We start from the raw sequence: 13,970 nt of genomic DNA on the forward strand, positions 1-13,970 counted from the left end.
TCTGGAAGATACACCCGGCGGTAGGCGGGAACACCTCCTAGTAAATATATAACCTATGTTGTCATTTATATTATAATTAGGACAATGAAATTGTTGCACCAAAGAAATTTTGTTTTTTACAATTTTTTTAAAAAAATATGGACTATCCATTTACTTCATATATCAATTTATTATAATGATATATAAATTTGTAATACATCCATTTTAAGTATTTATATTCTCCTATCTCTCATGAATTAACTACTAATATTTTTTATTTACATTATTATGTATACAACTTGAAACATAAAGAAAATACACAAAATGTCACTGATAAGCGTGCATTTTATCTTAATATCGTCCTTGTATTTTAGTTATTTTGTAATTAATTGGATTTTTATTTAATAAATATTAATGTTTTATTGTAGGATGTAAGGAATTCTAATTAGATATAGATTGAAGTTTAAATAGCAAGGATTGGTGATTAATTCGAATAAAATTTGGATTTTGAAGCTAGCTGCGCAGGATTCACTGTTTGGGCCATATCTGGAGTTCTAGAAGTCCAAATCAGGTGATTCAAGAGTCCACGCGAAGCTTAGAACAAGGCCTTTAATTCAGAAGTAGTCTTGCAAGTTTATCCCTGCCGTATCAGCCCGGAATCAGAATCCAAAATACAGCTACGAATTTCCTCTTTTGGAATTCTATTCTGATTCGAAAATCTCCTTGTATTTTACTTAATTCATTAAAAATACTTTTTAGATGGATATTTGGGGTTTAGCATTCAGACCTAATTTAGAGAGAGAGATACGAAGCAAGAGACAAGAAGCCGTACAAGGGAGGAGGAGAAGCCATCAAAGGAGAAGATTTCAGCCATTGAAGACATTCAATTGGCTTTGCTTTCTCTTATCTTTTATTATCTCTTCTATGAGCATGTGTTGTTATCTTGGGATTGTTTAGATACTTTGATTATGAACTAATTTTTATGAGTTAGGATTTTTATGGAACCCTAGTATGGAATTATTGGTCTTTAGATAAGAAGTATTATATACAGTTTACAGTTTATTCATTCAAGTGGATTTTATATTTAATATTTTTATTGTTTGGCCAACTCTAGTGGATTAATGAGTTAATTATAATACTGAGAGGGTTATAGTTAATTGACACAAAACTTGAATGGTGCATGATTAAATCAGTTGATATTAATTTTGTGACAGTATAGACATATATTGTTACCTTGCATAGCCGTGTGAATTGGTGCTTAATTTGTATGCTGGAAGTTTAATTTGGCATAGACATATGTTAGTTTAATTATAGAATCTAAACCATAGTGATTTCGAGAGAAACATATGACCATTAAATTCCATGTTAGTAAACTGTGATTTTTAAAATGTTACACTGCTTTGTTGCCAACATGAACATATTAGGGGGAGGTAATTATCCTGACTTAACTTTTAGTATCTAAACTTATCCAGATCTCTTTGCAAGTAATTTATTAGTTAGTTAATTTAGTTGCTAAATAATTAGTTTAATTAAAAAAATCAAAACCAAATTCTTGTGTTCTATAATTGAATTGTTTGATATTAATTTTCAATTTATACAAATAGACAGTCCTTGAGGAACGATATCTGGTATTCACTACTACATTAATTGTTTGCGATTGTGTACACTTGCACATTAATATTTTGCACAACAATCACTATATTATTATATAAATTAATGTTAATTTATTATATTCCATGTTTTCTTCCTCAACACAAATTACTAGCATTTTTTTTATGTATAATCTGAACAAAGACCAACAAACATATTTTTAAATAACACCTCAAATTATTTAAATTATCTAAAAAGTTTCTTCCTCAACACAAATTACGAGTAATTTTTTATGTATATTTTGAACAAAGAGCAACAAACATATTAATATAAGAATAATTAAATTCTTAATTAAATGATATAATAATATTTTTTATATATTTAATTTCAAGATCGTCTCTAAACCTTCTACACACAAAATATATTTTATGAGCATCAATTATGTAGTCGACCAGTTTTATTTATTGATTTTTATCATGAAAAAAATTATCTTTAAAAATATCACGACAAAAAGTACATCGAATTGGGTAGTATAATTTGAATATATTAAAGCAACCTCAGATTTAATTTTCGTAAATTTCCTCTCCATCCAATTTTTAAAATCGACATTGTATTATATATAATCAAAATTATAAGGAATTAATTTGACCTTTTAAATGGAATAAATAAATAATGTTGAAAAATTACGAGCATTTTTTTTTATTTATACTTCGAACAAAACCCAACAAACATATTTTTAAATAACACCTCAAATTACTTAAATTATTTTAAAATTTTCTTCCTCAACACAAATTACGAGCATTTTTAAAACATATTAGGGAAACAAAACCAAACCTAACATCAGTGACTAAAAGGAAAAAGAATTTAGTTGAGTGGTAAGTTTCTAAAAACATAATAAGTTCGGTGACAAAAAAATCTATTTTCCCAACATATTAATATAAGATATTATTAAATTCTTGATTAAATGATATAATAATATTTGTTATATATTTAATTTCAAGATTGTCACTTAAGCCTTCTTTTCATAAAATATATTTTGTGACCATCAATTATGTAGTCGACCAAGTTTATTTATCGATATTTATCATGAAAAAAATATCCATATAGATATCACTATAAAAAGTATATCGAATTGGGTAGTATAATTTGAATATATTAAAGCAACCTCAGATTTAATTTTCTTAAATTTCCTCTCCTACCAATTTTGAAAATCTACAAAATATTATAGATATCCATGTATTTTATGTAATCAAAATTATAAAAAATTTAGTTGACCTTTTAAATGGAATAAATAAATTATGCTGAAATTGTAAAAGAAATTTTATTAAAATTGCCCATTTATAGATTATTTTTTCCTTAAAAACAACGTATGATGGTTACTTATCAAAATAAATATTAAAAAGTAAAAATGTATTACTCACCCTGTAGACGATTTATATATTTGTTGACTGAAAAATTAGCGTTTAAGATGAATATGTAGCATATCATCTCCTAAACTGGTGCTCACGTTATCTCTTATAACTATCATCAGTCACTCTCTGAAAACCTCTCAATCAACTAAGATCAAATTTCATATCCAAAACTGTTGGTCATTAACAGATCTTTATGTTTACCCCGAGTTCCTCCTATTATTTTTGAATAGTTTAGTCATCTACAAATATTCATCCCCTTAACTTTCTCCACATAACCATTATCATCTTACTTTTTATTATTATCAGAAGGTATGTTCTCATGTATACGATAGTAAGTTTTTTGCAATACCTTATGACCACTATTTTCTAAGTTACTAAAATCATCAATCAGTCGTTAACATGCAGACTGCTGCAGAAGATATGTTTCATCAGTTGCCTCACTTTACACATCACATACGTCATGGAAAATTAAGGTCCGGGTCACAAGGATGTGGCCATCTATGTCATCCGGATCCAATGGAAGCGATGTCTTAAAAGGTTACAATTTAATCCTACTCGATGATGATGTGAGTTTACCTTCATCCAAAATCCAGTCATTAATTTGATTTTCGACTGCTCAAGTACAAAATACAACTACTTTTATGATTTTTTATTTCTTATTTTAACAATATTATATTTTTTTCCCTAGAACTCCCACATCCATGCATTTGTTTACGCCGATACCTGGAAAGCAATATCCAACAATGTCGTTGAAAGTGGCGTTTATGTCATTATAAACTTTCACACGACTGAGGCTTTAGGTTCACTGCATCCGACAAGTGCAAGATTAGCGAGCAATTTTTCAAAATTCACTACAATTGAAAGAATTGAAACAGAAGACTATGTGCTACCAAGGAACAAATTTGAGTTCAGTGACTTGGCTGATTTGTACACTATCGTCAATGGTTATGAGAATGGAGATGCTCCACCATTCGCGATAGGTTTGTACATATTCTTATGCTATGTGGTGCAATCAAATTTTAGAATCTATTTTACGTTACTATATTATGATTTTAGTCTCAATTTTAACATGACCGAATCATTTTTTCTGTAATTCTTACAAGATATGATCGGTGTTATGGAGGATTTTGAAAAGGTTAAACCCATTCAAACTGCGTTTGGACAGAGGAACATGGCGAAATTTTGTAATACTGACGGAAGATAATTTTTATCACATATGTATTTGCAAATTATTGCTCTATCCAGTTGATTAATTTCTTGGCTTTAGTTTTACATTGAAATTTTTGCACTCAGATATTCACATAAAGCTAGTATATGGGGACATTTGGCCACAACTACTACTGAGGCATATGAAAAGGTTCCTGGAAATGAATATTCTATTATTGCCATTGTGACAAGTGCTAAGCTGGAGACTTTTAAAAGTAAGATTATAACTATTAAGGGTTAAATTTAATTCATGTGATATATGTTACACAATTTGTAATTTGTACAACCACATTACAGGCTCTGTTATGGTGAGTACATTGCCATCATCGAAGATTTATTTGAATTGGGTTAGTGAGTTTGTTAATGCAATGAGGTCGAGGTAAATTATTCTCTCATGCTTAATCTAGTAGTATCATCTTATAGTAATATGTCCATGGTATGCACCAGGTTATTTTGTATTACATACTATTATTCTCGAGAGTATCTAGCACACTCAGATATATTTCATGTCTTAATTTTTTTCAGACTTGAGGAAGGCTACAAAGCACCTATGAAAACTTATTCATCACCAATTCAAATTCCCGCAAGTTCTACGAAAACAATAACTCTTAAAGTGATAAGACCAACCCAGTTGATGTTAAGGTATGGCATATTTACCTGGGTTTGATTTCCATATGCAATTATGCACTTGACCGATTTATGTATCATTGGCTTTTCTGTTTTATATAGAAGAACTTTTTGTGCGCAATCAATGTTACACCAACAATTGTGAAGGCTACTCCTGTGATCGATACTATCACACTTCACGAATTAGGGAAAAAGACAAATATGAAAGATAGCAAGGTTTGACAATATATATTTTTTAAACTGTAAAAATATATGAAACGTATAATAATATTATTCTTAATCAGAATTTCCAATTATGCAGAAAAATTTCCAGTGTGTTGTCAAGATCACAGATGTTGAAGAGATTGCCAATTGGTAGTATAATACCTATTCTGACCATGATAATGAATCTTTGCAGCTTGATGGCAAGATAAAGTATGTTAGATATCCGAGCATGATTAAAGTTGTTGCCAGGGAGTATCCTGTACAATTTACTAACTGTATTTTGGTTATCAAAATTTTGGTTGTTACAATAATGAATGATGAATGACAAACTAATTGTGAATGCTCATATCTATACAGGTACAGGATTATTGTAGTAGTAGAGGATGCAACAGTAGAATATAATTTTATCCTCATGGACAGTGCGACCCAACGTTTGGTGTGGAAGACAGCTTCAGAATTACTTTTTGAAAACAAAGTGGTATGCTTACTCAATCGATATATACATTGAATTAACTACTGCAATATTAGTATTCTAAATTCTAAATTTCTCAATTCTTAATTATGAAATGTATCATTTACTACGTGCAATGTCAGTATTCTATTCTCTATCCAGAGTGTTTGAGACAAATTATCTGTAAAGAGGTTACTCTCAAAATAGAGATCAATGATGGCAACGTATTGATCAAGAGCAAAATTTTCACCGCAACTGATGCTTATGATTATTTCGAGTCTTCATCATCAAGTTTTATCGTAAATACTGGATCCTCTTCTTTTAGCAGTCCAGAGGTAAGAGAAAAATTAAATGTTGTTCATTTTATTGTAGTCTCACAAATTCCTACTTCAAACCAGTACATTGACTCTAATTTTTTATATGTGGCAGAACATGATTTGATTGATGTTCCCTTGCTGGTCATTTGCAATCTTTGCCTCGCTGTTAATTAAGGATGAGATTTTTTAATTAACTATACTGCTTTTTATTCTAATAAGACCTATTATCTATGTCCTTACATGAGACATTTATATTGCACTGTTTGCAATTTATGACAATATTAACCACAATGGTGTGGATATTTTCTAATTATGAATTTTGATTACAGATTTTGATTACTTGCCTTTGCATCCTTCAAAAATGATAATGATTCTACAGATATCCTACAATGGACTTGTTGGGCCTTGGCCCAGAGTGAGAGGCATCCCAAGGAAGAATAAGCCCAAACAGCAAGCATGAGGAAGTTACGTGCCAGGGTCCTATATAAACAGAGCAGGTAACACAGAGAAGGAGGCCGGAACTTGAGGAATAGAATAGATACATACACTCTGTAATAAACATACATACACTCTGTAATAAACATACATACACTGTTCCAGCATTTGGCGCTAGAAGGAGTGGGCAGATCTACCATGGCAAATGAAGTGAAGGAGATGATGCAAGTTCCAAAAACACGAGAAGTGATAGTAACTGAAGAGAAAAACACTAAAACACATAAATTTGCTCCTAAAAAGTTGTTTGAAACTGAAGGTGCAGATGAGTCTCGCGGTGATCCAGCCTATTCAAATCCCACCAGAGGTGGTAGCAGGCGACGTCGCTGTACACACACGCTGGTAGTGACGTCGCAAGGAGCAGTTGAACCGTGAAGCGATCAAGAGCGAACTTAACGCCCTTGACCGTGAGTGGAGATGGATAGAGTTTCAAATGAAACAGAGGTGTGAAGCCGAGAAATAGGAAGAGGAATAGCAACATCCCGAACGGTGCTTCCGACAGTCGCAAACACTCTGATCATCTTTAGCTCGTTGGAAGTTATGTTGAGGCGCCACTTGACGCAGAGGCTCATTGAGATCGGTGTGAACAATGTGTTCTCCGTTCCTGACGACTTCAACTTTTGTCAATATTGTGAAGCTATGTGCCATCACGACGGCCGATCTATGCTCCGCCAAGTTCAGAGATCCGGTGTGTGTCTCAAAAGCAACTTAGGCTTGCAATCTGATCCTAAATTGTTGATGTATTTACTGTTGATATATGCTACTGAAGTTGTGGTTCATTAGCTCTTGAACCGAGGACCCACCGAAATTGACCTAGCAGAAAAGGAATATGAAAAAGGAGGCGCTGAACTATTGAACCGATGAAGCATCGAGAAAGCGTTGAGCAGTGGGACCGAGAAACCGACAAATTGAGGAGGCGCCCCACTACTGAACCGATGAAGCATTGAATTCATCCGAAATAAGTACCTGACTTAACATTCAAGAAGCAGCTCACCCGCGCCCTTAAATTTAGCTCATCGAGCAACCTTAAAATCAATCCCTAAAGCGTTATTAAATCCAGTTTGTGAAGCGTCTCTCTTGGGAAACATCCTCAAATACAGCTCTTGGAGCGTCCTTAATTGCTCTTTGAGCGTCCAATTTTCGAACCTTTATTGATTGCTCTTTGAGCGTGCAATTTTTGAAGCATTATTCATTGCTCTTTGAGCGTCCAATTTTTGAAGCATTATTAATTGCTCTTTGAGCGTCCAATTTTTGAAGCACTCCTCTGTGAGGCTCCATTCTTGCGAGGCGTCCCGCTTGTGAGGCGTCCCACTTGCGAAGCATCCTTAAATACAGCTCTTGAAGCATTATTAATTGCTCTTTGAGCGTCCAATTTTTGAAGCATCATTAATGGCTCTTTGAGCGTCCAATTACAATTCTTCAACACAAATTACAATTCTTCAACACAAATTACAAATTACAAGTCTTCAATACAACTTACAATTCTTCAATACAAATTACAAATTACGATTCTTCAATACAACTTACAATTCTTCAATACAAATTACAAATTACGATTCTTCAATACAACTTACAATTCTTCAATACAAATTACAAATTCTTAAATGTCACGTTTTTGACGTATCCTTGAATACAAATTACAACTCTTGGAGCGTCCAACTCTTGGACTGTAAGACCTCTCTTAGATGATGGTATTACAGTGGATAAACACTTCACCAAGTCACACTGTGGAGACCTCAATAGAAATCAAGAAAAAATAAATTCCAAAAAGAGTTATCTTTGCCGCCTCTTCAGTTCGACGCTTCATCACATCTTTAGACTCTTTGTGAAGATGACATGAGTACTCTTCTCCATCATGGTGATGACATTTTTTATCTTTGTCGGTAACAGCTGAAACATTACTCTTTTTATATTGGAAAGCACATATAAAGATCTGCAAACTTTCGGGAGGCCTCAAGGTCCCCACCAATAGTCCTTTATTAGAAGATGTTGGAAGCCCTAAACCTGAATGAAACTTGAAGATTTTTCTACATTTGTCTCGGGAAGTCGACGCTAAAATGGTTCAATGATTAGCCTCTTTGCTTCAGCGACTCTAGTTCATTATTTCAACAGCTTCCTTGACCTTCAAGGTCGAATCGCCTCTTCGCTTCAGCGCCTCCGCCTCTTTACTTCATCAGCTCCTCAAACGTCCAAAGCTCAGTCGTTCATGACTTCCAAGGTTGTCAAGCTCATTGCCTCATAGGAGGATTCCTATTAGTTGCGACTTCCAAAGCTACCAATTTCCTTCCAACTCTCAAGTTCTCAAAAGCTTACAACGTGTCACTGGGTGGCTCTGACCCTAAGGAACCAAGTGAAGTAATAGAATAAAGTGGCCCCGACCCTAGTGTACCAGAACAAACTGGGACTCAAGGCTTATCTAACTTCGACATGAACCGTTGAAATAGTAAACCGATGAAGCACTGAAATTTTCAGGAAAAAAATACCCAATGTAGATGTCAAGAGGAAACAAATGAAAACTCATCGAATTGCCTAAAATTTGAGATGACAGACAGTTTTCAGAAAGAAGGTTGAAGATAGAAGCGCTGAAACATTGAATCGATGAACCAAGTGGATAAGTTGTCTGCCTCTTCACTAAATCGCTTCACTATCTCGTCGAGGATCCTTTAAAGGGCAGGCAAAGCCTTAAATTGGTTCATTTACCCAAAGACTAAAGACAATAGCATAATGCAGAAAAATAATTGTATGAAATTGCAGACGTTAACTACAGAAAACTGCAGAAACTCCTGGACAAAACACTCATGCATGCTGCAAATCCTTAACCATACAACTGACTCTTCTATTTTGTAAAAGTTGAAAAAGTTGAAATTGGCATTACTGTTATCAACAGACTGTAAACATGGTCAAAGAGTGAGAAAATAACTAAAGAGCAACCCAAAAGCAAGTGTCATCTGGCTACATATAATTTGAACCAGGTATCTGTGTGTGATTTGGAGTTATAGCACGATATTTTGAGTTAATATAAAATGAAAAGAACTTGATTAGCATATTTGCAACTCACTAATATGGCACTGTATCAAACCTGGACGTATGATTAGGTTCATTTCTATTAGTTTAATGTTTTAATTTAGGTTTTATTTTCTATAGAATACAAACTTTTTTTAATATTAAATTAAATTTGTGAAACATCTATTTATTTTTAGATAAATAAAATTTTGTGACAATGTAAAATATGTATACTGTAATGTTTATACACTTAATAGTTGTCCCCAGTCATATATGAACCTTATTTTACTTAATAGTTGTCAAAGTGTTCTTTATTTTTATAAATATATGAAATTTAACCTATTATTTAATATTAAATATATTTAATATTATTTCAGAAAACAATTATTAAGAAGAGAAAACAATAATATTTAATATTATTCCAAGACCGGGTTCATAGATATGTTACAGAATTTTAATAGTTAATATTAATTATAAATATCTGTTATAAATAATTTCTAAACAAGACTATACAGAGTATTTTAGATCATCGTCATAAAAAATATTAGTAAATTTGTATGTTTTTTCGTGTTATATTCTTTTACAATCCCACATTTGATTTCCATTAATTTATATGTCAGTATATTGTTGGGATTAAGAAATTTAATTTTGAAAGATAATTTATTATCTGAATCTGACAGCTAGTCTAAACACCAGTTTTTAGATGGTGTTTAAAAATAAAAATATGATGGTTTTAAGTGTTATTATTTTTATAATTAAATAATTAAATTATTTAACTTCTAAAAATAAGTTATTTATACATGCATCGTCATTCAAACTTATTATTCAGGATTATTGCGAAATACCTTACATCAGTTGTGTATACGATTTAAACTACATAATCATATAGTATCTCAAATGCTTAAACTAAAAAATTTATTTTTAAAAATAAATTTAATATGTGCCTGATTCGTGCACATAATTTGAAATTTTTGTTCGTTACTAAAAATAACAAAAATTATAGATGACACCAGTTAAAAATACGAGCTTAACTATAAAATCTTAGATGATCTGAAATTTCAGATATATTACAATACACAAGTATAAAAATTTTAAATATATGCTGAGAAACTTCCATATCCTTTCCAAAATTATCCAAATTTTATGTTACGTTTTCCATTGAAATAGCTAGCTTTCTTTAACCTTATCTCAAGTTTGTAAACTGAAATGTATTTGTAACTAAACAAACTTTATCACCTCCTTGATGGCCCTTAGATTATCAAGTGAATAGCAAGCAACAACTAAGGATTGCAAACCTAGCAGTTATTACTATAAATTCACGTCCAGATGTAGTGCTTTAGGAAAACAACACACCTACTACAACTGAGATCTCAAAGCTGCAGTGTAAACTCCTTATCACTTTTATTGATTATATTTTGTTTTTGATTTGATGAGAATGTAAGTTATTCATATATCACGTCGGTTTGGCCAACAAACGGTCTGCTCAAAAGGTTCTTTTTATGATTGGTTTGTATTTCAGACTAAGAAATGATATACATATGCATTTTAAGTTCCATTTATGTTGTAGGCCTTATGACATAAAATAATGCCATGAATTTTTTGTGTGCTCAACTGAAATGGCTAATAGACATCATTGGAGTCCTTGAAGATTTTGAAGAAGTTAACAAAATCAAGACAACGTATGGACACAAGGACATTGACAAGTTTTGAATTACTGACGGGAGGTAAGAAGACATGATTCCATCTTCATTGTACGACCTCTTTCCTGTATTTTGACAATAGATTGTGTGTGGTCATCATATTTTCATGCTTTGCAGGCACTTTCATAAAGTGAGTGTTTGGGACCAACTTGTTAAGGAAGTTGATGATGCTTACAGATCAATTGTGAATCGGCCGATCATAGCTATCCTGACTAGCACCAAGCTGAAAACTTTCAGGAGTGAGTACATCCTCATAAAGTTTATAAATATTTTACTTCTTTATGTATAATATTATGTTAATTACTATCAGCTTGATTAATAACTTTGGTTTGTTTTAACCTTTTATGCAAATGTGGCGAATAGGTTCGGTGCAAATTGCCACGCTGCCATCATCTAAACTCTACCTAAATTTGGAAAATGATTCTATTTTGGCCATGCGCCAAAGGTATAAATTACATTTACCTCTGTACATTCTCTTCGTTTCCTTTATACCACGTACATTATGCAAACTAGATTTTCACGCAATGTATCTATTCCTACCTTAGGCTTATCGAAGAAGGTTACACGCCTACTGAACATGTGATTGCAAGTGAGATTGCTGATGTCACTACAGTTATTGAAAAAGTCACAATAAAAACTTTAAGTGAGGTGTCGAATGAAGCTGATATCAAGGTTTGCATTCAAATATTCCATCATGTGCTTCCCAGTTTTATGATTTATATGTCGACGCTAATATGAGACTACACCTTTCTAGTGGAAACATTTTCTTTGCACTGTCAAAGTATAGAGTGTGGATTACACCACTAACTGGCGGTATGATAGTTGATGTGATTGTCAGGGTGATGTGGATAAGATTGATGGCAAGTTCAAGTGTATTAAATGTCCTAAAATATTCCCTATTGATGAGAAGAGGTTGTTTATTCAATACTTATGTAACTCGCACTATTTCCATGCACGCAGTCAAGTGACTGCAATTTATGTCCGTTGCTCATCATCCTTGATGAGGATTCTACCGAAGCCTATAACTTTGTGTTATCTGATCGCGCTGGTAGGAGGCTCATTGGGATTACAGCAACGAAAATGCAGGCTCAAATTAAAAAGATAAGACTTCACAATAGATAATATATTATTTCACCGAGATCATATATTATAGTAATATGCTCTATAACACTATTCTCCGTGTATCCAAGTAGTTAGGTGTTACTTTTCCACCTAAAATTAAGGAATTATGTCGCAAGGAAGTAATGCTCAACATTATTATTTTTCCGTAAAATATTAAATCAAACAGTCGCTTTTACTCTGCTACTGATGCTTATGATAGTTCCAAGTCTTCTTCTGCAAATTCTGATGGAACGATGCCTGGTTACACAAATTCAAGTTTTGGAGACGTTAGTACGACAACTATATTATTAACTAAGTCATCGCTCATGTTTCACAAATTCATTTGTATTACTCTTTGCAACATGAATTGATCACATTGTTTGCAAAAGTTTAGAGCACTGTTGTTGATCTCTCGGAGGTTGGGGATACTTCCTGCTCTTCCAAATCTGCAACTAAGAAAATCAAAATAGTTAACCACATTCACTATCATTTTCCTGTGCTATTGCATCTTTACTATATAATACTGGTTTAATTACTTACTACATATAATCTTTATCTTTTTTCCACAACCAGGAGCATTGATCTCTTTAGTGTCACGGCTGTTTGAGTGGAGGTAACCATGGAGAAGAGCTGTGAGAATAATATTGCTTCGCATGTGGCAGAACTTTACTTTCAAATAAATTTGTATCCAGCTTCCTAGACTCGATTGGGGTGGCTTTAAGTCACAAATTTTATTTTTCTATTCTAGCTTGGTTTGATCTGCTTTTGATTTGTTTTTAAGGATTCGGTTGTAGTGGCTGTAAGTCACAAAATCAACATTTTTGTTTCAGTTTAGTTTGCATTTCTTTGGTCAGACTTGGTTCATGAGTTTCTAAATAAAGGAGTTTAATTTTTTTTTTATTTTATCACGTTCATCTTTTTATCAAAACAATATTTATATTCAATGTCATTAAACATAAAGCTGTTAAAAACTATACTTATAAGTAAAAACAAAACGAAACATAATTTAACGTGTGCGAAGTACGGGCAATATTGCTAGTTCACTTTAATACTTGTAACACTACTGGTATTGTGGCACTTCAGTCCAATACTAGCTTATCCAAGATTAAATAGAATTTATGTGGATGTATGATTACGCAAAAAATTAATAAATATAAAAAAGTTGAAAGCTTGCATAAGCAATTTAATAAGTCAGCCTCACTCTTAACCCTAATTCTCTCCAGCCTCTCTCTTGTCGTAGCCGTCTGGGGCTTCCATTGGTTTTCACCGGTGGAAAGCCCCGAATAACTTAATTGCTTTCTTTTTCTTCCTAGTTTTTGAATAATACATCTTCTCGGGAAACGTAGATCTAAAACCAGCGGAGATTTCGTTGTTTCTCTTCCAAGCGGGTGAGTTTCAGTCCGATTTCTCTTGTTTTGTGGTTCTGCTCCGGATCTATTCTCGGGAAAATTCTAAAATCTAAAACCATCGGAGATTTCGTTGTCTTTCTTCTCTGTTTTTAAGCGGGTGGATTTTCAGTCTGATTTCTCTTGTTTCTGTGGTTCTACTTCAGATCTAAGGTTGTTTTCTCTCCCTGGTGAGAGTTTCGTTTTTCGTTTTTTAATTGTAAGCGGGGTTTTGATTTGGTGATGAAAGTTTGTATGGACTCACCGTTTTGGTCGATAATTCAAACGATAGCTCTATCAGGGCATGATGAAAAGGGTACCAGTAATTGAACGAGGATGCATGAAGCGAGTACTTGTATTTGTATATATATTTTCTTCAAAATATCATTTAACTTTCTCTTTATGAGAACAAGCGATTGCAATTTACTGTTTGTTCGACTCGATCATTGGTGTAGATGCCGTTTTACTTTTTATTATTAGATTAACACCTTTGTTCAAAAAAA

This window comes from Daucus carota, chromosome 5, assembly GCF_001625215.2.
Source record: "Daucus carota subsp. sativus chromosome 5, DH1 v3.0, whole genome shotgun sequence".
Taxonomy (NCBI): domain Eukaryota; kingdom Viridiplantae; phylum Streptophyta; class Magnoliopsida; order Apiales; family Apiaceae; genus Daucus; species Daucus carota.